The 24,980-nt window shown below is 35.2% G+C and overlaps 1 protein-coding gene across 4 annotated transcripts in view; it reads right to left on the bottom strand.

Annotated features, from left to right (window-relative positions):
• The window catches only part of LOC150084013 (protein phosphatase 1A-like), a 125,830-nt gene that overhangs the window by 47,996 nt on the left and 52,854 nt on the right, over positions 1-24,980 (bottom strand). For 2 of the 4 annotated variants that reach the window (XM_090375857.1, XM_090375860.1), the window contains exon 2: positions 4,800-4,879. The gene's annotated coding sequence lies outside the window, so the exon portion shown is untranslated. Of the gene's footprint in view, positions 1-4,799; positions 4,880-5,557; positions 5,589-12,687; positions 12,733-24,980 lie in introns of those variants that run through there. The other 2 variants (XM_090375858.1, XM_090375859.1) reach the window with 2 other exon arrangements.

Raw genomic sequence — 24,980 nt, 5'->3', positions numbered from 1 at the left:
CAGATGACACAAAGGTTGGCAGGGTGGTTAATGACAGCAGTGACAGTATGCTACTGCAACAGGATCTAGAAAAGTTAGGCTGAGAAATGGCACTTGAAGTTTAACATTGACAAATACAAAGCACTGTATATGGATATTAGTAACTCCCAGAGTAATGTATCAACTAGGGCTTGCAAACCGGTTTTATAAACCGGTTAAATCCGGTTTTCATATTGAGTTGTTAAAACCGAAACCGAGCTTCTAAAACCGGATTCGAATATTTTTTTAGTTAGCCCTCGAATATAGTTTTTTGTTACGCACATTTTCTTTTGTTTGTTCGTTTGTCTGGATTGTTCAACTGCTTTATATTTTAAACATGTTTTTTATTTTATTTTATGTTTAGGTACGAATCTCATGGGCAAGTGGCCCAAATCTAGGAGGGATACCTTTTATCTTCCCACCTGTATCATGGCACGATGCAGGTGTACTCATTTACGACTGAGTGAGTCGGAGCGATAGCGCAAAAGAAAATGCTCAACATTTCTCCGTTCCATCTATCTTGTTCACCAGGCAAGTTATGGAACGCGCCTTATTGATGGTTACCCACTAGAAACAGATTCGCTGAATATTGCATCAAATTTCAATTGTAGAAAGTTTTTTGCTTCTTTATTCCTATTAAATTTGCGATCAAATGGTCTCCAAAAAGCAGCTTTGCCAAATTTAGCTTTTATGTAATTTTGAAAATACAATAGATTCAATTGGGGAAAAAAATTGCAAGTAAATAAATAAAAAATTTCTTTCGTGAAAATTTTGAAACTTGCCTCGTTTAGACTCTTCATTCAGTGCTTGCGGGAGTGACGCATAGTATTGTGCCTTTGTTATCTTCAATATTTTTATTTAAAATTGTCTGTGATATAAATTCCTACTAATTAATATTTATTACTCTTAATATGTCTAAGATAATATCAAATGTACGGAATTATTTTGCTCGAAAAAGCAAAGATGAAGCACAATGTTCGAAATGTCAGAATATAATGAAGTCGAAAGAGGATCTACATCATCTTTAACGTTGCATTTAAAGAAAATGCATCAGATTGATATTAAACAAGATAACAGTGAACTTCTCGTAAAAATGGTAAGAACATTAGAAAACTTTATTGTTAAAAAAATCTATGGAAGAAGAGATTTCAAAATTAGATGGATTTTCTTTTAATTCAATTGCCAAGAGTGAATTTATACAATTAAGCCTTCACCTTCAGAGAAATAAATACGATAAATTACCACCAGCCTCAGTGAATGGAATTAAAAATATGGTTCTGAATTATTATAAAACTAAGAAAGAAGAACTCATTCAGCATTTCAAAAATTCATTGGTTTTGGGTGCACAGTATTTATTGACTCTAGACGAATATACAAAATAAAAGGTATATGAATATAAATGTGCATTCAAAAGACAATCATTGGTCGTTCAGTCTTATTGAGATTAATGGTTCACTTGATAGCAGAAGAACTGAGCAAATTGTGAATGGATACTTGAAGGAATTTGGTTTGAACTTGGATGAGGATATTGTTGCCTGCACCACCGATGGAGTAGCAATGATGATTAAGTTTGGCAAGCAAATTACGCCTAATCATCAATAATGTATAGCCAATATCATCAATATTGTACACATCTGTCAGTTGTAGATGTACTTTATGAAAAAGCAATCAATTATGGTGCCACAGTCTGAGTCTTCCAAAGACAATGAAGAAGTTGAAGAAGGACAGCAAGGCATGCCTTATCAAACCAATGAGCTCATTTATTTCTTCAATCCAATGGCCAATATTGCACAAACTATTAACAAAGTCAGAAAAATTTGCAAGCTTTTTCGAAAATCGCCTACCAAAAATGACATATTACAAAATATTGTTAAAGCAAAATTTAATGGGAAAGAATATAAACTTATATTAGATTGCAAGACTAGATGGGATAGCACATTCTACATGATTGAGAGATATTTGAAATTGAAAAATTGCATTCCAAATGCTCTATGTGCAGTAATGTCAACTGAAGCTGTGTCTGACGATGCCTGGAAAACACTTGAATTGCTATGTGAAACTTTGCGACCAGTTGAAATGATTCTGAAGGCTATAACCTCAGAAGATACAGACTTACTTAAAGCAGAGTCTTCAATAGAATTTCTGCTTGCTAAACTTGATACAGCAGAAAACCCATTTGCTTTAAAGTTTCACCAAAGCCTTTTGCAGCGTTACAATGCAAGACGAAATTGCCAAACTGTGGCTTTGCTGAGCTATCTACACAATTCCAAAAAGTTTAGGAAAGAAGATTCAGGTTCAAGAACTTTTGATTTTCTAAGTAAGCAAGTTTTGAAAAAGCATGCTGAAGAGATTTATCAGAGATTATTTGCAAAACATTCCGAAGGAGGCTTAGCGTTGAATGAAGAAACTGAAAATAAACGAACTGTTCTTTTAGAAGAAAACAAAGACTCGTCTAGTTCCGATGTTGGAGATACACTCATGCGAGAGTATGATAGTGTAATAAAGAGATTAACTGAAGAGCCTTCAAAATATCCGAGTGAATTGGAAATCAGCAAAGAATTTAAAATTTTGGAGGCAACTAGCAGTAGAAGTGAAAAGCTGGAGAAAGTTTATAGAGCACTGCTGACCATTAAACCAACAAGTGTCCAATCTGAGAGAGTGTTTTCGATCACTGGTCTCTTTAACACAAAAATAAGGTCAAGTCTATCAGGAAAAATGCTTAATATACTGTGTTTTTTAAAGGATCATTTTCAGAAAAAAGTTGAGCAATAAATAGTAAAGTAATTTCCCCAAGCTGTTTTTTTTCACATTTTTATTTATTTATTTATTATTATAGGGCTTATTATTTTTTTTTGTTTACTATAGGAGAAGATTTGAATACAATTTGTAATTTTGTATAATCTCAAGCTGGTTACTTTTTTGGAGCATTTTAATTTTTTTAATTTTTTCTACTATAAGAGGTGATAGACTTTGTTTAAAAGATTTGATTACGATTTGTACAATCTACCCAAGATAAAATAAATACCTGTGTTATAAGCTTTTAATTATTTTTCCTAAGCCTGAGAAAATCGGTTTTAAAAGTAAACTTCGGTTAAACTCTGTTTTGAAATTTCTCGGTTTTAAGCAAGCCCTAGTATCAACTGACTGGTACCACACTCAAGGTGGGAAAAAATAAAGACGGGGGGGGGGGTAATTGTGTATTCAGATATGAAGTTCTGTTAGCAGTGCAAAGAAGTTGCCAGAACAGCTCATGGAGTGATTATCCCACTGGTAATGCATACAGGTTCAGAGGCCTATTTTAGAAAGGATGCAGGGCTGCTGGGACAAGTATAGAGAAGATTGGTGAGGGGAACAAAGGGGTGCTGTTACCAAGAAAGGCTTCAGTTCTGCAAGTTGCAGCATCTGGAGACTAGGCACCTGTGAGGTGATCTGATTGAGATGTTTAAGGGTTTGAATGAAGTGAGCAAGCTCAATGCTGATAGGATTCTTCCTCTTACTCAGACTACATACATGGGGGGCACATAAATTCAAACTGAGGAAGGATGGTTTTAGAACAGATGTGTGAAAGTTTTCCTTTAGCCAGCAGCTGGTTGATTGTTGGAACAAACTTCCATCTGCTGCTGTGGAAGTTAACAGCTTAAATAAATTCATGAAATTATTAGACAAACTACTGAAGGGAATGGATAGATGAAATGGAAATCCACCCCCCCCCTTTTTCTGATACTGTATAAGCTTGCTTTCTCGCATCAATTGCCACTACTGATGCTAATGCTAAAATATCAAAGATTTATAATAGACAAATTGAAAAATATATTGTTTATCCATGTCAATTTGTAAAATGATCATATTCTAAAACTTTTACTTAATGGTTGTTACTTTTATATTGAATACAAAGAAATTATAATTCAGTTAATTTGAAAAACCAGTATGTAAAAATGTTAATACATAATATATCGTTTTGGTGCAATAAAATATATTTTCATATATTTTATTGCACAATTTGCCTATTTTTTAGTGCATATTATCCAATGTCAAGTTATAACCAACTTCCAAAAATGATTGCCTGTTTCCATTCTCCAGTCATTCTGAGAATGGAAATATTTAATTATTTCAGTTATAAAAAATCATTACTTTCTCAATAACATTGTTTATGCTACTTATAAAGTACTGTATTTTCTCAAATACCTACTTGATTTTTTTTTTTCCCCCTCTAAAAAAAAAGGAACCAAAAATTGGAGTGGACAGCTTCTTCATGAATTTATTCTCAAGCCTGAGATTTCTTCCCAAAGGCCTGATGAACGAATAAAAATGCTACATTTTTATTAACTTCAGCATCTTTAATTCCATCAACTCACCATAGCTGAAAACAATTATTCGTTTCTGACATTTATTACAACACAACTTGGACACAAATAATAAATGTACAGTGTATTCAAAAAAATTATTTTTATCATATCTTAAAATAATAAGATCCATGGCTTATTCAAGGGCATGGAGTATCTGTGAAAATATAGTACTTTATACATTATTTTGCCTTAAATGGATATGGCTGGTTTTATAGGTCATGCTGGTGAAGGAGAATTAAGTAAATGCAGCTGTTTAGTTGGGGGGGGGGAAACAGGGAGTAGTGAAAAATAATAGTACATTAAGGGATAAGAATTGTCCATGCAAGTTTAATATTTTTTTAAATTATTAAATATTTTAAATAATATTTAATTGAAGGAAAAAAATTTTTACTTTATGATTGACACGAACACAAATATTAACCAGACAAAACTTACTTTTGCAACAAGAATGAAAAGATCAACTAACTTGTATCTCACTATGGAACAGCATACCACTTACATAGATGTCACGGATCCTGTAAGATAATTTTTTGGGTTAATATACAAAATAAAATGTTTTTATTTATTATTTAGCAATTATATATATTGTTAATTTAGAAATTTATTTTTGGAACCTCTCTTCCCTACACTCTAAAATGCAAATGTTACTTATATTTAAAGTAGTAAAGGTTGTGGGAGCTGTGTTATAATTCAACACAATTTAAAGAATTTGAAAATTGAATGCAGAGATACAATTTTCAACATACTTATATTTACAACTACTTTTTGTAGAATTAGATATACATTTTTTTCAGCTAAAAACCAAGGAAAGATTCAAAATGCAAGGAGAAAAAAAGTACAATCAATCTGAATTTCAATATCAAAAACAGAGATTAAAATGTCCTAGTTCCCTTATTATATTTATTAAGAATCGATATTGAAAATGACTGTTAAGGCACAGTCATTTTTAATTAACTGGTAGTGTTGTTGCTGAAAAACACCATACAGATTAAGAACTAATTTACCATAAGAAATAACAGAAATAATGCAAAGAGGAAAGGCAGCATGCAGTGGCCAAACTCAAGCACAGTTGAATTCCTAAATGACAGGCACTTATGGACAATGCAGACATTCACCAAGCAGTACCAAATATTATTTTTTATACATTAAGCATTTTTAAATGCATATCAATTGAATATAAAACTACTACTCACTGGTGGCTATGTGGACTTATTTTTATATTTCATAGTATCTTTTGTTGTTTTTTATTTACTTTGTTCTTTTAACCTAAGGCAAGACCTTAATAAAGCAGTTTTATATTTTATTAGTTTAATAGTTATAATTTAAAAATAACTAATCATAAATATTGAAAAATATAATTAACTGAAAAGTGTATGCAGCTCAACAACCATCTATGGACGGCTTGGCTTCCTCACTTCATGCTGACCTACATAATCTTAGAGTATTTTCTGAGTATTATCTTTCAGTATTATTCATCTACTAATTTTGAAACTTTTAAAATTAGCAGATGAATAATATCAACACTTGTTATGATCTTTGATACTATGTTAAAACAAGAACTAAAGGATCCTCTAAATTGAGAAGTGTTCAGTCAGGTTAAAATGAAAATTCATGAATAAAAGGCATGTAGACCGAGAAACAACTATTTTAAACAAAACGCCTAAGTTTACTTAAGTAAACCATATGAATTGGAATATTATGACCAAAGTAATCTGTGTGCCAAAAATTCCTAAACAACTATTTTGCAGATAACATTTTTATAAAAAAAAATTATATATGTGAAGTGTTTTAAAATCTACGGCACCTTTTTTATAGACCTTAATTATTGTAATATGTATCCTCATTTGTATCCAAACTAGCAACACTGTATTGTTACACCCTGTGTGACACCAACTGCAATACTCTTTCATACATATTACAACATATGACACTAGCCTAATTTACTGCCCAATGAATCCATTATGCGCCATTATTCTCGTTAAAGAATTCTGCACCATGTTTTGAAGTGTTTGTATGATGACACAATTAAAAGCAAGTCTCATTGCTTGTTTAAAAGTAAGTGATTTCATATTGTTGCGGGACAATAATCTTTTATAAAGCCACATAGGAAATTATTACATTTACAGGAGCAGGCTTCACAGTGGTCAGTCAAGTGTAGCAAGTAACACAGACAACATAGTCTACAAGGGAAAAACCTCATTACGGTATTGCCTAATTGTGGCTGCATAATGTGCCAGTACCCCCCATCATACTGAACTGTACATATTAAATAGTCTTCTGTCCCTGACATATGTAAGAGATACATTCCAGGACTTCTTACATAAGATGAGTTTTAGTAACTGGGGAATGGCATAAAATACTGTTATTCTAAGAAGAATGAAGAAAAATAGTTATATACCATAACAATTAAAAACTTTCTCTGGAAACAGCAGTGAAATAGTACCACTTTCACTTATTCTCTTAGGTTGCACCATGATAACGGTCAAATTTTTTTTTTTTTAACGGCTTCACAGGGTTAAGTTACAAGAGATGCTGCCACAGCTTACAATATGCGAATGAAGCACACATTACATGATGATAGTTTGACGTGATGTCGTTGAAAATGGTTGGACGTGAATTTCAACTTCACCACAATAACCCGACGTGTAACAAATATTACACACAAATGCAAACAAAGCTCCCACTTCGCTCTCCAACAAAAGTGAACTACAATGGTCTCAGACCCTTTTTAAATTCTGTACAGTGGGATCAACTGATGATGTTACCAACAGCAAATTCTAAGTGGGAAGCATTCAAGAAATTAATCATGGAAGCTATTAAAAGTTTCATACCTATTAAGAAATATTGTTCAAGGTTTAGGCCCAAATGGTTGTCAAATGAACTAATGAGACTCGTGGCAGAGAAGAAAAATGCATATAAATTATCTGGCGACACAGAAGCCCATGGCAGATATAAGTTAGTCTGTAATCAAGACACAAAGGTTGATTTTGATTTTTTTTGATTTGGTAGTTGTTGGCGCATCGGCTTCTGTGGCCATATTGCACCTCCCAAGGTTTTTGCAGTACTTTGATCCAAGCCCGAGGCGGGAATCGAACCCGCGACCTTTGGGTTGCCGGGCAGGTACTTTACCCACTCGGCTAGCCCGGTCGGCCAAGACACAAAGGAGGTTAGGCAGATTACAAGACATCTTTGGCAAAGTATGCTAAGAAAAAGAGCAACGATTTCTTTACTTATATAAACTCTAAAAGGAAGGGGATGAATCTGATTGGTCCACTTGATATCAATGGTTTGACTGTTGATGATCCTGCTCAGATAGCAAACAAACTGAATGAGTATTTTGCATCTACATTCACACACGAGGAGTTAAGGATTGAAAATGCCATAAGGTTATCAAATTGTAGCATGGTACTTAATGATTTTGTAATAACTGACAGCAAAGTGGAGCGGAAATTGTTGAAGTTAAACATAAGAAAAGCACCTGGGGAGGATGGGATCCATCCAGTTATATTAAAGGAGGCGGTAAAGGAAGTAAGCAAACCCTCAGACATAATTATGACAGCATCCTTGGACTCAGGGAAGGTCCCCATGGACTGGAGATGTGCAAATGTATCCCCAATTCACAAAGGGGGATCGAAAGGTGACACGAGTAATTACAGACCAGATAGTTTAACTTCCGTTCCTGGTAAAATAATGGAGTCACTGGTTAAAGATGCATTGCAGGATCATCTAGACAAGACTGCAGCAATAATTCAGACAACTTGGTTTGGTAAGGGAAAGTCTTGTCTGACAAATTTCATTGGATATTATGATGTGGTTACAAAGGAACTGGAAGCAAAAAGTAATTTTGATATCATATACTTGGATTTCAGGAAAGCTTTTAACACTGTTGCGCATGGAAGGCTACCGTACAAATTGGAGCAGAATGGTATTAAGGTAAGTTGCTTCAATGGATAAAAAAATGGTTGAGTGGGAGAAGACAGAGGGTGGTAATCAATGGGTACTGCTCTTCGTGGACTAATGTTATTAGTGGAGTCCCACAGGGTTCGGTGTTGGGTCCACTGTTGTTTTGTATATTTATCAATGATATTGATGAAGGTATATCAGGCTTAGTGTCGAAGCAGGGTTGTTAGTGACAGTAATGGCAGTGTGCTACTGCAACAGGATCTAGAAAATTTGGGCAGATGGGCTGAGAAGTAGCAACTGAAGTTTAACACCGACAAATGCAAAGTACTGCATATGGGTAGAAGTAACCCCAGAGGAACGTACCGTGTGGTACTACACTTAAGGTGGTAGAAAATGAAAAAGACCTGGAAGTAATTGTGCAGTCAGATATGAAGTTTTCTGAGCAATGCAGACAGGCTGCCAGGGCAGGTCATGGGGTTTTGTCAATGATAAACAGGAATTTTGCTAGCAGGAAAAAGGTGATTGTCCCTCTGTGTAAGGCAATGGTCAGGCCATGCCTTTGAGTACTGCATACAGGTCTGGAGGCCTCATTTTAGGAAGGATGTAGATTTGCTTGAGCATGTACAGAGAAGGGCAACAAGATTGGTGAGGAGAATGAAGGGATCTTCTTACCAAGAGAGGCTTAAGTTCTGCAAATTGCAGCGGTTGGAGACTAGGCACCTGCGAGGTGATCTGATTGAGGTGTATAAGGCCTTGAATGAGTTGAGCACGCTAATTCTGATGGGATTCTTCCACTTGTTCAGATTACAAACCTAAGGGGGCATAAATTTAAATTGAAGAAAGACAGATGTAGAATAGATGTGCGGAAATTTGCCTTTAGCCAGCAAGTGGTTAATTGCTGGAACTAACTTCCATCTGTCATTGTGGAAGTCGATAGGTTAAATAAATTTGAGGAACAGGACAAACAAATATTTAGAGGGAATGATTGTGTGAATAATTTTTTTTTTTTTTTTTTTTTTTGGCTGATGCTGCATAAGCTTATAACGCTTGCTTTCTTGCATCACATACCACTATTACTACTACTTTACAATCCGGAAGGAAATGATATAGACACGAAGGGCTAGAGTGTAATTCTCCGAAGAAATAGCCAATGGGACACAGTCCACGTGGCTTGATCATTGTGGGGATTTTTCTGAAGTGCTTCTACGTAGTTCATCTGTCTCAAACAGACGCCGAATATTTCTTCAGAATTTAAAGTAGAAAATGAAATGTTAACTCTAGTTATTTACCTAGATTCTAGTTAGGCTGCAGGTTATTATCCAACATAGTTTGTATGGGAACAAAAATAAAAACTTATTCTTACTGTTCCTTCATTCGAATTCACTCTTAAATTATGCAGAAAGTATCTTTACGATTTTGCCAAAAAATTTACGTAGGTCCGAAGTTACGTAACTCGGCCATAATTGATGCCGCCAGCTCTGACCAATTATAACTTTATAAACATAATTTTTAAAAAAATACATAGAATCGACTGTAAAACATAATATAATTAAAAATGCAATAGTAAATAAATTTACTAGCTGTGGAATGAACAACTATTGCACAATACCCAGAGAGGCAAGCATATCTGGATATTCTGCAAAAATTGACCATAGTATCAAAAATATATAGCCAAAAGAGTTTAGAAAAAATAATAAGAAGAATAATAATAATAATAAGAAGAAGAAAATAGAGAAAAAAGCTTAAAATAAAAACAGAGGAAAAAATTTTAAGTTGCATTTATCATTGTTTTTTCCTGCATTTTTTTCTACATTCTTTACATATAACCCAGTGGCTTGGTCTTCTACCCACTCCTCAACTGCATGAAAAACATAGTAATCTAAAGGGGACCATTCTGGAGTCAATTCATAACCTAAATTGTTGATTGTATCCGTGATTACCTGTGACTCATGAATGGGAGGACTGTCGTGCAGGGAGATTCTATTGTATAGTGGGAACTTTCTCCATTAACTGGCCTATAATTATTTGGGAATCTTCACTAGCAAGAAAGAATAATATTCACCCATTATGGATTTATCCTTCTGAAGGTAACAAATGAATATCATCCCTTCTTTGTTCTAAAAAAACCATACAACCAACTTCACTGCTGATGGCACTCTTCAAAATTTCTTACCACAGAGATTCTAATGATGCCATAAGAAGCAGTATGTGCATGGCAAGGTTTCTCAAACTGGAAGGTGCGATACAATGCTATCATCAGCAAAACTATGGATAGGATTTCTAGTCAATAGACAAAGGTCATTAATACACAAGAGGAAACAAATGGGAAAGACAAGTGAACCTTGGGGAACACCAGAATTAGTGTAAGAGTTAGAAGCCACAGAGACATCTACCTTTACCTGAAGCAAACAGTCCAAGAGAGAAAACTGGATACTTAATTACAAAGAACAGCTGGCAAACCATAAGATGGAGGCTTATTTAGAAGACCTTTATGCAAATCACAATCAAAAGCCTTTGAAATGTCAAAATCAACTGCTTGAGTTTCACCAAACGTTTCCACTGAATTTGTACATAGACAGGTAACATAAGCCAGTACATCAACAGTGGACAGAAACTGATGGAATCCATACTGGGGATTACTGATCAGATGGAAGGGTTCAATATAGTCTAGGACAGTGGTTTGCAAATTAGTGAGATCTATGGACCCCTTCAAAAATCAAAAAGTTTACAGACCTCCTACAGAAATCAAAAAAAGTTTGCAGACCCCTATATATAGAGTGTCTCAAAAATATTGGTACAAACGTTTAGGGGAGATAGGTAACATCTAAAGGAATGTGAATCGCACAGGAACCCATAACCGGAAATGTCAAGGGAAAGTAGCAGCAGAGGCACAAGAAGCAGAAATGACACAAGACAGTAATTAGTGGCAAATATTTATTTGACATAATATTAACAATGGAGTACGAGATGGATGCATTTCATGATGTTACAACAGATGCTCGAAGGTTCCACCATGAGACGCGATGCATGCGTGACACCGACGCAGCGTGGACTGGCGGACACGGTCGAACACACCTGGAGTTTCTTTGACAGTAGCAGTAGCACAGACGAGTCTCGCCACGAAATCCATTTCCGTCTCCACAGGCAATTCATACACGATAGATTTGAGGGCCCCCCACAGAAAGAAATCAAGGCTCAATAAATCAGGTGAGCGTGGGGGCCAGGCAATGGGTCCACCACGGCCAATCCATCAACGCCCAAAACGCCTGTTGAAATGGTCACGAACACACCTTCCCTAATGGGCAGGCACCCCGTCATGTTGAAACCAAATGTTGCATCTCACATTTGCTGGAGCATCGTCAAGTAACCCTAGAACTTGTTCAAGAAAGATTCAATATTTAGCGGAGTTCATGCAGGATGGTAACAGGTATGGGCCGACTAAGCGGTCACCGACCATACCTACCCACACATTTATTGCAAAGCGATGTTGTGCCACATGGGGGCGCATACCGTGTGGGCCCTGTGCTAATCCATACACTAGGTGCATGCCTGCCAGCTCACAGTTCGTATATCAATGCATGCTCTTCATGTGGCGAATACTGCTTGAATGAGTAAACCAGAAATTTTCCCTCTCACGAACTGATGAACAGCACCATGTACTGACTTACGGTGACGTTTTCGGTAATGGGTTCCTAAGTGATTCACATTCCTTCAGATGTTACCTACCTCCCCTAAACGTTTATACCAATATTTTTGAGGCACCCTGTATATATATATGTTTGTATTAATATATTGAATAAAGAATGCATAAATATGCAATATGTTAATACAAACATATATTCTTGGATCCTTTAATGCTGCTTTGCACTTTTAGCTGCATCTGTCATATCCGACTTATTAACCTTTCATTAACTGAAAACCTTTTTCCATCCACTGTAACGTTTAATATATTTAGTCAATGGACAAAGGTCATTAATCCACAAGAGGAAACAAGTGAACCTTGGGGAACACCAGAATTAGTAGAAAAGTTAGAAGCCACAGAGACATCTACTTTTATCTGCAACGAGCAGTCCGAGAGAAAACTGGATACCCAATTACAAAGATTATATACAATTGATTTAAAAATAATTGAAAAAAAATTGAAAAGTGCAAAGATGAAGGCATAAATACACACACACACGCACGCACGCACGCACGCACGTGTGTAGTATGAACACTGGGTTTTCTGAAAAGAAAATTCAAAGTTTTATGTTTAAAATAACTCAACTTTATTCTTACTTTTACTTAAATATATAACAATAAATTTTTAATATAGTTAGGGAAGGACGTTACGTGGTTGTTTTCCAATAAGATTATTACTAAATATATTACCACTCTTATACTACGTAAAATTAATAATATAGTTTATTAAGTTATTCACCTAAACTACTATACATAAGGTAACGTTTCGGGTATCTTACCGATACCCATTATCAGACCGTACTTCTGACAGACTCCTCTTGCCAATGCTCCCAGAAACCTGATGTTGTATGGACATCAGGTTTGAAAGCATCACCAACGAGAAAAGGAGGGGTGAAAGTGATGGGGAAACAGAAGAACTAGAGGAGAAGCCTGTCTAAGTTCCCACAGATCAGGAAGCAGCACAAGGCTTAAAGAGTGTGATTGGGTGGTTAGAGGCACAGCAGGAGGTTGAGCAAGTAAAGATTTTTGCAATTAGTGTCTTTAAAAAATATAAGATTTCCAAAAACGATTCTCCTGTAAAAAGCAACAAAAAATTACAGACTCTTCAAAGAAGTGATCAAATAAATTCCTTAAATTTTTTATAATTATGTATCTATTGCTACATATTTTTTGTGAAAATAAATAATTTTTGAAAAATTCATTTCTTCACACATTAGTATTAACCCTTCTCAAGTGGATTTTTTCCCTGCAGGTGGGATTTTAAAAAATAATGCACAGAATCACGGAATAGAATGCAATTAATATAGCAAATATAGTCTGATTTCACTCATGTATATATTCGGAATCCATTTGGAGCGAGAATCAACGAATTGGAGAAAATTTGTAGGCAGTTGTCTTATAATATAATGTGAGTCACAACCTGCCCCCGAAACCGAGCGGTATAACTGGGGAGCGGTGTAATAACATTATTTATTATCAATTTACTACACATATAATGAATAATTTGACCAGTCCCAGAGGGTCCATTTTGTGAACCCCCTGGTTGTTATTTGGTTTTTAGGAGCATTAGCAACTAAGGCCATATTGCTCCGGGATATGCGGTGGTCATTCCCTGACCTTTCCGCATCCTCCATATTTGGTGGTGACGGGCTCGAACCCCGGTCTAATCAAGAAGCGTGTGCTACGCACTGCTGCTCCTTCCCAATTGGCTAAGGAGGCGCCAATGTGAACCCCCTGGAACCAGTCTATGAACCCCCAGGGGTCCATGGACCCCAGTTTGGGAAACACTGGTCTAGGAGTTGATGGTTAATGGATTTCTCCATTATTTCAAAAAGAAAAGTAATGCAATGGGATGATAACTGGATAGGAGGATCTGTCTGTTTTTAGGAACTGGCTGGATATGAGCAAATTTCTAAGTAGAGTAAGAAACCCCAGTTGAATAAGAAAGTGTAAAAAGGCAACACACAGAAGAGGAGTAAGCTCAGGAGCACAGGTTTTGAAAACAAGTAAAAATACCATTAGGATCTGGAGCTTTCTCAGCATCAAGACTGTTCAAAATTCTTCTGGTGTCATTTTGATTGAGGATCACAGGGGGGGGATTGACTGGAGTGTACAGGGAATGGTATGAGGTGGTTTATCAAGATTGTCAATACAGGAGTTAGAATAAAATTACAACTAACAGGTTTAGCAGAGGTGGGAGTATTGATTGGCAAAGGTTGTGGCCAAAAGCTTGGAAAGAGACCAGAATTCCCAACTACTACTTGCACAAGAAGCAAAATGGAACAAGTAAATACATGGGCATGTATACAACAGGTGCTAACATTGGTATACAATGCTAGAAGTATAGTAACTAAATTTGATGAATCTGAAGTGCTGATCAAGACATCAAAGACATGGTGTCACACAGATATAAGCAAGGCAGAATGGAATTTGGGGAGTACAATGTGTACAGAAAGGATAGCATTAGTAGAGGCATTTGATGCAGGAAAGCAAGCTTATGCAGCATCAGCCAAAAAAAAAAAATAAAAATAAATAAATAAAAAATACCCACTTCCACTTCACCCCTCTGTTTGTTCGAAATACCTGTCCAGCTGAGCCTTAAACTTATTTAGGCTATCAACTTCCACGACAAGGGATGGAAGTCTGTTCCACCAACCAACCAACCAACCAACCACCACACCCGCTGGCTAAAGGCAAATTTCCTCACGTCTATCCTACATCTGTCTTTCCTCAATTTGAATTTATGCCCTCTCAGGTGATTATTCTGAGCAAGAGGAAGAATCCCATCAGCATTGAGCTTGCCCAAACCATTCAACGCTTTATATACCTCTATCAGATCACCTCGCTGGTGCCTAGTCTCCAGACACTGTAATTTGCAAAACTTAAGCTTTTCTTCGTAAGAGCACCCCTTTGTTCCATTCACTAATCTTGTTGCCCTTCTCTGTACTCGTTCCAGCAGCTCTACATCCTTCTTGAAATGAGGCCTCCAGACCTGTATACATTACTCAAGGTGTGGCCTGACCATTGCCTTATACAAGGGAATAATCACCTCCTTATCCCTGCTAGAAAAATTCCTGTATATCATTGACAATACACCATGAGCTACTCTTGCAGCCCGTCTGCACTGCTCAGAGAACTTCATATCTGCCTGCACAACCACCCCCAGGTCCCTTTCATTCTCTACCACTGTCAGTGTAGTACCACAGAGTTGATACGTTGCTCTGGGGTTGCTGTTTCCCATGTGTAGTACTTTACATTTGTCAACGTTAAACTTCATTTGCCACCTCTCAGCCCATCTGCTCAACCTTTCCAGATCCTGTTGCAGCAGCATAGTGTCAGTAGTGTCCTTGACAACCCTGCCTACCTTTGTATCGTCTGCAAACTTCGACATTAAGCTTGATATACCATCATCAATATCATTTATGAATACAGAAAACAATAATGGACCCAACACTGAGCCCTGAGGGACTCCGCTAATAACATTAGTCCACGACGAGCAGTGTTCATTGATTACCACTCTCTGTCTTCTCCCCCTCAGCCACCCCTTTACCCACAGCAGCAATTTGCCTCCAATGTTACACTGCTCCAATTGGTGCAGCAGTCTTCCATGTGCAACAGTATCAAAAGCCTTTCTAAGATCCAAGTATATAATATCAAAGTTATTCCCTGCATCCAGTTCCTTTGTGACTGCATCATAGTATCCAATCAAATTGGTCAGGCAAGACTTCCCCTTAACAAAACCATGCTGTGTCCGAGCTATAACTGAAGTCTTGTCTAAATGATCCTGCAGTGCTTCTTTAACTAGTGCCTCCATTAATTTTCCTGGAACAGAAGTTAAACTCACAGGTCTATAATTGCTTGTGTCAGCTTTTGATCCTCCTTTGTGAATTGGGGTCACATTTGCACATCTCCAGTCTATGGGTACCTCCCCTGAGTCCAAGGAAGCTCTCATAATTATGGCTAAGGGTTTTTTGCTTACATTCAGAAATTGCATGTAAGAAGCTGTCAGGTGACCCAATACTGTCATTGCAATTATTTGATTTTTTGCTTGAAGAGTAGCACTGCACAAACATCAACAGTGTCTTTGTTTAAAGTTTCAGGTTACTTGTTTTTCCTAGCTAATAAACATCCACAGGTCATACCCTAGTCATTTTTAAGATTTATCATTCTTGTGTGTTTTGTTTTATCTCTATTGTTTTTACATAGCAAAAAATCTATTGTTTTTACAGGCCATGAAACTCTATATTCTTTCCAGATGGCCACTGCATTGTGGGAAGCAAGATACATAGTTTGGAATTTTGCATGCTGTGAAGTACACCAAATTTGAAATAAACTTGAAAACAGAAGTAACTAATCGTATTGAATATATATAATTTATTTAATTTTTTAACCCTTTGCAGTACATCATTATTTCCTCATGTGGTCCAGCTCTATCAATCAAACAAATGACTAATTGAAATGTGATGTTAAAAAATTATTTATTTTTGAGTTTACACAAGCTAATATATAAAACAGCATGACAAGACGGTTTAAAAGCTCTAATGGAATATTTCTTCATTGGAAGAAAATATTAATCAAACTTTCCATCCAGATAATTGAGAATGCTTTTCTTTTTTTTCTTTTTATGTTAGAGTCCCTGCTGTGAATTCCTTGTTTGTCCTTTTGTGGGTGGGCAGAGATGAACCATCCAAAATATCTGCAGAAATCTCTTCCTGCTAAATACATCCTTAAAATATTAAATTCTGTCTGTCCATTCTTAGTGAAACCTAAACCCAGTCACATCGTATGGAACAGTGAGAAACTATCTTATTTGCCAGTTTTCCTCTTTTTGCCCTCAATTTCTTCAAGGTCTAACAATTTCTCAATTTTACCATAAGAAAGGCCTTTATTGGATCTAAACAGCATTTCTAATATTTCATTCTAACACAGAGTATAAGTTACTTTGTGACTTCTACATGGGGGTTAAAAAAAAAAAAAACACACTGCTACCTGCCGCCGTTAACAACTGAATATAAACATCCACTTAGATTTTCAAATCATTTATATAAAGTATAAATAGATGGCAATACAGCGAGAAAACAGATTTTATAATCAGTAACGGCGACAGTCATGGCAGCATCCACACTGGACTTGAGAAGGGGGGAAGAAAAAAAGGGCATTACACCAGGAAAACAAATTTCATAATCATAAATGCTGACGGCTGTGCCAGTTAAGACATTTAGATTTCAATAATAAAAAAAAATAAAAACTGTCTGCTGTTAACAATTGAATATAAACAATTTAGTTTTTCAGGTTCTTTATATGAAGTATAAATAGAGTGCAGTACAATAATTGAGTTATAGAGCAGGTAAACAAATTTCATAATTGGAAACGAAGATGTCCCTGGTGCCACAACATCCAAATGAAAGAGGACCAGGGGGAGGATGTCGCATGCACTTAATATCAACATCAATAAACATGGATTTAGCTTTGCAGATTATTTATATTATGAAATCAACAGGGATTACCTTTATTTTTGATATAGGATGCTTCTTTTTCAACCAACTCTCCTACTTCAACATTCTTTACATTATCTAATAGATTAGGGTCGTTATATGAACCACTGTGCAAACAGACATTATCTGTTTGTTTCTTTGTTTGTTAACGTGGTGTCATTAATATGGGGTAGATTTCTATTGTGAAAGGTGTAAGAATTCTTGTCTGCATTACAGGTGTTTTGAAATCCACTATGATTCTCATATTGATTGGAGCGTTGGACTAGGAGAGTTGGTTGAAAAAGAAGCATCCTATATCAAATATAAATGTAATTCCTGTTGATTTCATAATATAATAGAATATAGGAATTATCGAGTACTTAATAGCTCTCTATTATCAGATTATTTATATGAAATGTAAATAGACGATAGTACAATAACTGCCCAGTACAACTTGGAAAAGCAATTCAGTAATTAGATGATGGGTGTGCTGGATGTAACACTGAACTGGAAGTGGAGTTTTACAATGTCGAGCTGGGCTTGACATTAGACAGCAATGAGTTAATAATATTTATAAACATAATAAGCAGAAATATATGCAGAGGTGCATATATTTCTGCTTAAAAGTTTGCGCACTTAAGCCTTTTAAACTGGAAAATGGAAGAGAATAACAGTAATATTTCTATTTTATGTCTAAAAACATTTTGCAGAATTATTATTTTTTTTTTGATTTTTTGAAAATAAATGGTTTTAAAACACAGAATGTTTTAAAATTGTTATTAAACTTAAATACATATAATAATACTGCAAATCCATTTAACTGTTTTAAGCAGAATTCAAAATAACCCAAAATATTTTCCAAAAATCAAAAAGTTTGGCACCTGCCATTGTTTTTGCTAAATTTTGGGCATCACCACTGACAGATTAAAACAGATGTAATGAAGTTTTATTTTCTTCTTTAAATATTGTTAAAAAAATAATAATAATAAAAAAGATTAATTCTCAACATTTCATACTGCATATCTCCCAAAGAGTGAGAGCATGAAATTAGAGGCAATTAGTGAAAAACTGTAACCTTAAACACAGATGAACTCTAAAAAACTTGAAATGTAACTGACTGATTAACAAAACCAGATTTACCATGAAGAGAGCTGGAGAAGCTAGATTGGAGGGAGGGAAGTGCAAAATTAACTTTTTGGTTTTTCTGGTGTTGACACCTAGACAAAAACACCAATATAACCCAAAAAAAAATAATAAAAAAAAAAATAATTCATCGCATTATCAGACCAGTCAAGAATATCCTGCTAAACTGATGAAACAAGAAGGTAAAAATAAAAAATTAAATATATATAAAGATGCATATTATCAACCAAAAAAGAGAAATTTGTCATTAAAAAATGTAAAAAAAAAAAGGTGGATTGAAGAGGAGGGCAGAAAGCCCCCCCCCCCCCCCCAACTTGAGGCAAATTAAAAGTAACCAAAATGCTCCACACGAAGTATACTCAGAAAGACAGTCAATATGTAAAAAGTGAATGATCATTAGAATGGAATCACAAATAAAGAAAAATGATTTGAATAAGTGCATCAGAAAGGAAATGATAAAAGCATCAGAAATGTCTAAAAAAAAAAAAAAAAAGAAAGAAAGAAAACTATTTTACCAATCCTGATAAGATGTGAGGTAGACAAATTTCCTCCTCCTCGTTCCATGGAAACCTGTGTTCTAACATAGACTGAGTGAGTTGACTGCATATTTGATGATCCAAGGACAGTTCCTCTTTGTTGCAAAAAAAAATAATAATAATAAATAAATAAATAAAATAAATCCTGGGTGGGGGACTAAGTCACCTGAGAAATAAACTCCCTACCTTATCTTTGGGATTCAAACATGAACCTTTTTAAATTGACCTGCAAATGGCATGGTCTTTATCCAAAGCTTACAACAATAAACAAAATTACTGGCTGTTTGTGTCAGCTTTATTGCAAAAGTGTAATATGGCATTAAAAAATTTCCTTATTAATTGACAATTCCAGTTCTGTGCATAGATAAATAACAAAGCAGAGTAATAACGGTTAAAGATAAACATCTTCCTTACAGAACTTAAAAAATATATATAAAAATGAAAAATTAGTTAAAAATGTCATGATCTCAGTAATGTCATCTTTAACCTAACCCTTTCAGGTACAGCATAAGACATGCACTGCACTAACTTAAATGAACGCTAAAATTTTAGCATATACTCTCTTCGCATAATGTAAACCTACATTAATGAGCTAATCAACTCCATTTCTAATCTTTTTAATTTTAATCAAAGATTACAACAATCTTTGATTAACCCTCTGTTGCTTACACAGCATCTGACAAACAGCTACTTTAATTTTTTTTTTAATTTGAAATAAAATATCCTTCCATATAACCTTACCTCGCCAATATTCTTTAAATGACCAGACAGTATTTTCTGTTTTAATTTTGATATACTATAAACTACAATGCATAAATTTTTTGTTCAGCATTTAAACACACAGCAAGTGAAAAATAGCATGCACATTTCTTGCACTGAACTCCCAGATGTGGCTTCTAACAAGACACCATATGAATATGAAATATAAGCACAAGGTATGTAGAACATTTAAAACAAAAAAGTCTCACAGATAAAATGTATTTCTTCCATTTAGGGCAGAGTGATGGAGCATTAAAAAATCATTAAATTATTATTTTTTTACGAGTCCAGAACACTGAACATTTATTTGAGCAGAAAGATGAAAACTAGATATTCACAAGCATTACTGTTACAGCATTAGCATTACTATCAGTGGAGGCATATGATGAAAGAAAGCAAGCTTCCATAGCATCAGCCAAAAAAAAAAAAAAAAAACACACACACCTTCCAATTTCAACCATCCATTAACTCTGAATGTTTTTCTAGTTCAGTGTTTCTCAACATTTTTTTTTTTAATTATCGCCCCCTAAAGGACTTTTTTAGACAATTTTTTTTTCCTTATCGCCACCCACGAAATTTTAAACAACAAATTACTTTATACTTACTCTTTTTATTCAATGGGATCCCTGAGCTCCTTAGCTAAAAGGTCAATGTTCGGTATGATGTTAGTAAATTTGATTCTAATGTCTCTTCTTGAACATATGTCAATTCTGTTTCTTTCCTTTGTTAATATTTTATTTACTGAACTAAAACCACTGTCAACCATATAGGACATTGGAAAACAAAGCAGTACTTTGGCTATTTCAGACCACATTGTTGGATAAAGAAGTTTAGTTGTTTATGATCCACACAACTCCAAATTTCACCTTTTAATTTGCATTCTATATTTTCATTCTTCATTACATTTTAATTCAACAAGTCCTCCTTGAATTTCTTCACTAGCAGACCCGGCATCACATCCAATTGGATCTAACATCCATGGCTGCACTTCAAAAGAAAATAAATCTATTTTTTGTTTCACCTTTTAAGGAACACAAATGATCTGAATAATTCTTAAGTTCATTCCCGATGAGAGATTCATTGATTTCAGATAATTCTTGCATGCCACTGAAATTGTTTTCTCATTAAATTGCTTTCAAATATTTCCAGTTTTTCAGTGACAGCTTTTAATACGCATTTGCAGTCTATCACCGTAATTAATTTCCCTTGAAGTGATACCTCATTAAGTTTTTGAAAAATCCAAGCCATATAGTATATATTGCTTTTGTGTTTCCTGATCTCTTTTGATAAATCTGTCTCCCCTTTGCTTCCTAAAAAACTAATTATCGTATCAAAAAGGTTTGTAAATCTTGTTAGACAGTTTCCTTCAGAAAGCCATTTGACGTCTATGTAAAAGAAGCCTCATGTACTGTTCATTATCAACACAATTTTCTGAAAAGGCAATCATATTTGCTATGTGACTTTATTTTATTGATGGTTTTAACAACTATATAACTATGCAGTGTATTGCAAGAACTTCAGGACATACTTCCTTTAGGTGGGCTATAAAACCTTTGTCTTCCAATCATGGAGGTAGCACCATCAGTGGCATAGGATACCAAATTTTCCAATGGTACTTGTTTTTCATCAAACCATGTTTTTACAGCAGCAAAAATGGATACTCCAGTACAGTCAGTTTCTTTAGATTTTACAAACGACATCTCTTCCTGCAATTTGCAATCATCATCGAAATAGCAAACATATGCCATTAGAAGGGCCTTATTGCCAGTAACCGTGGATTCATCAATCTGAATAGAAAATTTTCTTGTTTTTAGTTTGTCAACTAGCTGCTCTTCAATGTTAACTGACGTATCATTGATTCGTCTTTGAATTGAATCATTGTTCAATGGCAATGCTTTTAAAATACTGGAAGGATTTTGATGCATCACTGTTGAAATTACTCAATGCCGGTCATATAACAGCCTCAGCAACTATATGAGCAATACCAGTTTTTGCAATGATTTCTGCAATTTTATAATACGCAATCATTCCATCGTCATTTGTTTGTCTGTTCTTCTTAAATAAGGACGTAAGTGTTAACGTTGCTCAAAATTCTGTTTTAAATTTTTAAAATATTCAATGTTTACCAACTTTATCAGGAAGTTCCCCTTTAAGTTATCTAAGTCTTGGTGGTTTCATAGCCTCATTTGAAAAACTATTACACATAAGACAAGTGGGCTGTTTTGAGTCAAATGGGATTTCAATAAAATCATAAGCTAGATACATCCAGATACTGTTGACACTTTCTTTTCGGCACTTGATATGATTGATGGGTTGAATAACTACAAAGAATTAAACAATAAAATATAAATTATTTTTATTTAACTCTCGTAGCCCATGTCACTCATAAAAGCACTGTGGATCAAGAATAAACAACTTCCATGTGACAATAAATCAATACTAATTTTCATTTAGAAAGTAGAAACAACATACTAAAACATTTCCTCATCCCATCCATGCCTCATATATTGACCAACGAAACAAAAGAATAAATAAACAAACCATGCCCACCATGCCATCGGAAATGTACAAACAGCAAGGATTTCGGACACTATCTGTGAAAGCACTTAGGCATTTAATGCCTATGAAAAGCAAAGGTGGTTGAATTAAATCACGCTCACTATCTACCTTTTATCAAAATTTCTCACTACTCCTAATATAATATACCTATATGTTAAAAATCAGTTGTCTCAGGGGAAAAGAAAACCCAATGATAGAAATTAAATATTAAGGAATAAGATGTTATTGAGAAGGATCCAACTTTGGAGGGCCACAAACCATTGTAATACCATGATTTTTTCGCCCACCAAAAATCAATTTTTGCCCCTTTGCAGGCGATATTGCCCCTATTGAAAATCACTGGTCTAGTTCTACCTTGAATTTAATTAAGCTGTCAACAACGACAGATCGAAGTTTGCTCCAGCAATCAAACCACCTGATGGCTAAAGGCAAATTTATACACATCTATTCTACAACTGTGTTTCCTCAATTTGAATTTATGTCCCCTCAGGAGACTAATCTGGGCAAGAGGAAGAATCCCATCAGCATTCAACTTGCTCAAACCATTCAAGGTCTTATATACTCTTCAATCAGATCACCTTGCAGGTGCCTGGTCTCCAGACACTGCAATTTGCAATTCTTTGTAAGAGCAACCCTTTGTTCCATTCACCAATCTCATATCCCTTCTCTGTACTCGTTTCAGCAGCTCTACATCCTTCCTAAAATGAGGCCTCCAGACCTGTATACAGTATTCAAGGTGTGGCCTGACCATTGCCTTATACAAGAGAATAATCACCTCCATATCCCTGCTAGAAAAATTCCTGTATATCATTGACAAGACACCATGAGCTACTCTTGCAGACAGTCTGCACTGCTCAGAAAAATTCGTAACTGACTGCACAATTACCCCAGGTCTTTTTCATTCTCCACTACCGTGAGTGTAGTACCACACAGTCGATGTGTTACTCTGGGGTTACTGCTGCCCTTATGTAGTACTTTGTCAATATTAAACTTCAGTTGAAATCACTCAGCCCATCTGCTCAATATTTCTAGATCCTATTACAGTAGCTTCATGTCATTAATGTCATTAACAACCTTGCCAACCTTTGTATCGTCTGCAAACTGGGACATTAAGCCTGACATGCCTTCATCAATATCATTAATAAATACAGAAAACAACAATGGGCCAAACACCGACCTCTGGGAAACTCCACAAATAACTTAAGTCCACGAAGAGCAGTGTCCATTGATTACCACCCTCTGTCTTCTCCCACTCAACCATCCCTATACCATGGCAGCAATTTTCCCTTAATGCCATACTGCTCCAATATGTACAGTACTCTTCCACAATCAACAGTATCAAAAACTTTCCTAAAATCCAAGTACAGGTGACCCACGCTTAACGCTGATAATTCGTTCCAGAAAAACAGAGCACTAAGTGAATCCACACTAAGCGAGCGCTGCATTCCCATAAGGTAACATGTATTTGCGAGTTGCGGTCAGTGCCATAGGATATTTCCTAATCAATAATAAATGGTAGTGAAAAGATACACAAATGTCTGTCAAAATATTTACTATTCAAATATTTGTACATATAAAATATTCTGCATTACATACGTATATAATTATGTGGTAACTACTTATGTATCAAAATTAAACTTAAAATTCCAATTAAAATCATGAATTTAATTGATCTAAATTGATTTGATTTAAGTGATGAATTTAATCATGAAAAATGTGTCGATTTTGGGTTGTACTTTGGCCCTCTTCCTGGTAAACTAAAAGGCGTTTTAATTTAAAATCCCCCGCAGCATTACCACTCAACAATAAAGTCAACCAATTCTTCACTGCTTTGAAACCTGGCATGTTTTTTTCTTCTTTCAATATGAAACTTCTTTTAGGCATTCGTTTCCAAAAAAGTTCTGCTTCATCCACGTTAAAAACGTATTGAGAAGTATAACACATAATACCCCTCCAATAATTTTAAAAAGTTCTTTTTTGAAAGTTTCAGCTCCTTGATCTGCACTTGCAGCTTCTCCCTGGATTTTAAATCTATTCAACCAGCCCTTAGTTTTAAATGGTCGCATTTTTTTTTTTTTAGGTGAGCTTTCTTCAGATCATCATATAGGCTAATTTCTCTTTTTTTCTTTCTTTTTTTTCCTTTTTTTTTATAATATTTAACTTAACTGAATTCTGCGTTGGATATTTTCTTCAATAAAATTAGTTAAAGTCAATTTCAATCCTAATAGTCGGCCTAGCCTTAGTTGCTTGCAGTGGAACAGCGGTCTTTCCCGCTGCTAAAACTAATGCTTTATTTTTTATAATTGTTCTTAATGTTAAACTTGCCAGTCCTAAATTATGGCACACATCCGCTTGTTGTTGACTGGAATCAATTTGCTTCAAAAACATCTAATTTAATTTTCAAATTGTCTTTTTCTTAAATTTATAGTCTTCATACTGTGTCCAGACGTTGTTGCTTTTTCATTCTTATCTGCCATTATTAACTCTTTGAAAATGTAACTGCGTTGGTTGCATTAATTATGATTCAATATTCGAGTAAACTGTCCATTATGCACTATGTG

The sequence above is a fragment of the Mastigoproctus giganteus genome, chromosome 6 (genome assembly GCF_048544385.1).
Source record: "Mastigoproctus giganteus isolate SK-2022 chromosome 6, ASM4854438v1, whole genome shotgun sequence".
NCBI classification, from domain to species: Eukaryota; Metazoa; Arthropoda; class Arachnida; order Uropygi; family Thelyphonidae; genus Mastigoproctus; species Mastigoproctus giganteus.
The sequence above is the reverse complement of the archived record's forward strand: the minus strand, read 5'-3'. Positions and strand labels throughout refer to the sequence as shown.